Genomic DNA, 3,826 nt, shown 5'->3' with positions numbered 1-3,826 from the left:
ATATATATGACACACGTAGCGTCCTCAGCATACAATTCATACCATCTAAACTCACCTGGTTTAGCGAATGCTCCGTGGCATATGGTCGGCCGCATTTCGCGATGTCACATACAAAGGGTCGGTCAAGATCTTTGAACTTCCGCCGTTTCCGCTTGGTCGTGCACTTTGCCTCACTATCGTCAGGTGTGTCTGAATCAGCACTGTCATCGTCGGCAATTTTTAAGTCGGTATTTTCTTCTGTGTCCATTTCTGGTGTTCTTTGTTCGCTATATTTGGCCGATGATGTATCCTGCTTCGGCTGAGCCGTATTTTTTCTCTCGGTCATTTTTGATTATTGTGAAATTTCACTTCGCACTCTAGTCCTTTCAAAAGATAATGCAAAAACAAATGAGCACTTCGTAAATGATGCCCCGTTGTTATGTATTTGTGATGATATCGTGAGACTCGTGAGATGTGTTGCATTTCAATTTTCAGCATTTACTTCTTGAAGAGTGCACTCTTAGTCCCCCACACAAGTCTCAACTCGGACAGCCTGACTGCCCCTCTTTTTCTTCTTCTTCTGATTTCTCTTGCTTGTTGTGTGGGCTCCGATAGCCCGATACTCAAAGTTAATAATCGAGAGAGAACAGAGTCAACAGACTTTGTCCACAGCGCCAGGAATCTATTCTTTTTTAACCGTGATGTTTGAGTGGTTGGAATATACTTTGCTATGCAATCATAGGGCTCCTGGTGACAATATTTTGTCACCTGTCATTTTTCCTTACGCTTTGTTATGGTTTTTTATAAATAAATTTTAATAAATGCATATATTTACTGTTTCTACATAATTATATATTCTGTAGTCTAGTAGTGCGTGTATTTATTTAATTTTGTTTAAAAATAATAATATGTACTTTAAAAAATAATATACATATAGTCTTTTTTTTTAAAAAGTCTAGATCCAGATTCCTGATTCCAGATTCCAGCGTTGTTCACCTGCCTCAGGCTGCCTGTATTTACTATTTACCGTAAAAAAAAGAGCCTCGCTATCAATCTGCATTCTCTCTGCAGAAAGAGAGAGAGAGAGGTCTCTGGAGACTCTGGACTCTGGGCCCTTTTTGGCTTTTTCAATTTTACTTTCATAATGGTACAGGGTTCATGAGTATTCGGACTTTTATAATAGGACTTGGAGGCGGAGTTGGAGGGCTGGAGGGCGTGGAGGGCTGGTGGCTCCTCTTCTAATGTGTGTGTGGGCTGTGGGACCTTGATGAAGTTGGAGGTTCTATTTTGGTTTTTGATTTTTGATTTTTATAAAATATAATATAGATTCTCTTCGAAGGTAAAAACTAAAAAAAATACTATTTTGTTTTTGATATTTGTTGCGAAAAACAATAAAGTACAAAATAAACAAAAGTAAAATTCAGAGTAGGAGCAGTGAACCACTCGTTTTACACCTACTCTTGCGTATACAAGTAATTATACTACTAATCTACTATGGTGCAGTTGCGTTACAAACTTACAATGCGTATACATCACCGGATCACCCTCTGAATGTAAAATCACAAATGACCCCTACTCTTTGTGAGCATGGAACCCGTCCTGAAGTCCCGAACCACTGAACCAGAGTGATCCGAATCGAACATGGAAAATTCTTTTAATGATTAGGACAAAAAAATCACCCGGACACATTCTAAAAAAAAATGGTCTGTTCAGAATTTGTTTTTGAAAATCCCAAAAATTTGGCCGCTTATAGGTGACCGTTCCGGTCCGATATGAGCTTTTGACGGCATAAGTCGACATGCTGCATCATTTACAAGATCAGTGGAAATGATAGAATCATCATAAGATAAAATTTTCGTATAGAAAACATTAATATACGCACAATGAGCTCACCCATAGATGTATATTCAAGTCCAACAAGAATCAAGAAGAACTGATTGTTTGACATGATTTAAGTATTGTGAATAGGGATAATACTATTTATTTCAAAAATGGCAAGTATATATGTATATGTGGTAATTTTGCAAAAGTAGTAAAATAATTTGAAAGGTTTAAGTGGACATCAGTGCATTGAGGACCGGAACAGGTTGGATGTGCCGGCCCGAATTGACTCAGCACATATCTTCCAATGTCGACTCACTTGGCCCAAGCTTTAAACGGGAATTTACTGACCACTTCTTCCCATCAATCTTTCCTGAACCACTACAGCGACTATGACAGCAATGCCATGTGTTCATACATTGTATCATACATACTTGCCATTTTTGAAATAAATAATATTATCCCTATTCACAATACTTATATCATGTCAAACAATCAGTTCTTCTTGATTGTTGTTGGACTTGAATATACATCTATGAGTGAGCTCATTGTGCCAGAAGTAAAAAGGACAAATCAGTCGACTTAAGTCGAACTGGGATGACAACAGCAAGCAGGTCGAGTTTATAAACAACCATGACCTCGACACGCTAACCCGTACGCTTAATGCGTTTACGATCATGCTGGAGACGAATGATATCGCTCCCCAGCAATGGATCTCTGCTTTAATGCAGACATTTGACCCTACAGGTACCAGTTATCTGATCCTACAGCGACACCAGCATGTGCTAGACACTTGTCGTGACCGGCCAGCTGTGTGTTGGTTGGTTACATAATTGTTAAGTAAGGACAAACGTAGCCCTGGACTAATTTTAATTGAAGCAGTTGAGAACACGCCCATTCAGAATTATGTTCTGAAGCTATATGCTAACCTGAAACGTCCAGATATAACAAAGGACAAGGCACAGCGATGGTACAAATTCCTGGTTATGCACGTGTTCTGTAAGAACATAACGACCGTGAGAGCCTGTACACCGAGTTGCGACGTAAACACGCGACTGAGATTTATCCCGACTTACGTGGGAACAGTTTTATGATACTGTATCCACCCCTTTCCCCGCACATCGAGTATCATCGAAGGAAAAAGTGATTGTTAAGAAGCCGCGGGAGCACACTGATCACGGATACGTATCCAGGCAGACCTCAAACGAGAGACCCCAACATACACGTGCTCGCGACTCCACTCTATCCACGCGACCCAATAAACGGGCACGCGCAGGAGCGAAGGACATGGAACATCTATTTAAGGAGATTAAGAAATGTGCCGACGCACAGTGTGGGTATGACATGTACCAGTTAACTTCTAACGATTATTGGAATGGCAGACATGTATCCACCTGTACACACTTTCGTATTTAGTGTGACAAGTTTGAGAAGACCAATGGCTATCACACTAAGTCTTGTGACAAAAATCCCGACATTAAGTTGGAGTGAAGGTACTAACAGGTACAATCGTTACACAGACAATACAATGACTCTGTAGATGAGCGTGTCATAATCCCTGTATATTGCATTGGAAATAAAATCCTTGCGTTGATTGACCCTGGTTCAGAAATTCATGTATATCCGATCGCTTTGCATTAATGAAAGATATCGAAAGGAGAACACAAACAACTCACCTCATGTTAGCTGATGATAAAACTGCTAAGTGTGATACCTTGGCCACAGATGTTAGAATCTCCCTGGCCGATGATAGGAATATCACTACCCAAGCTGTGATAATTAAGATGTCACAGAAGTGCGATATTATAGTCGGAATGAGTGATTTACTCACTCTAGGTATAACCGCAACTGGTCTACCAACTAACATAGATCTATTAAGGATCAATCAGACGATACCTGTCTGAATCCATATAAGCCTCCGTCAGACACAGTCAAGGCATTAATACCTGACTTTGCGGACAAAATCATGGATCTGATTCTTGTAAATAAGAAAATAAAGATCACAAATTGGTCAAAATTCCGCTTT

Source organism: Sphaeroforma arctica, assembly GCF_001186125.1.
Source record: "Sphaeroforma arctica JP610 unplaced genomic scaffold supercont1.616, whole genome shotgun sequence".
Classification (NCBI taxonomy): Eukaryota; class Ichthyosporea; order Ichthyophonida; genus Sphaeroforma; species Sphaeroforma arctica.
The sequence above is the reverse complement of the archived record's forward strand: the minus strand, read 5'-3'. Positions refer to the sequence as shown.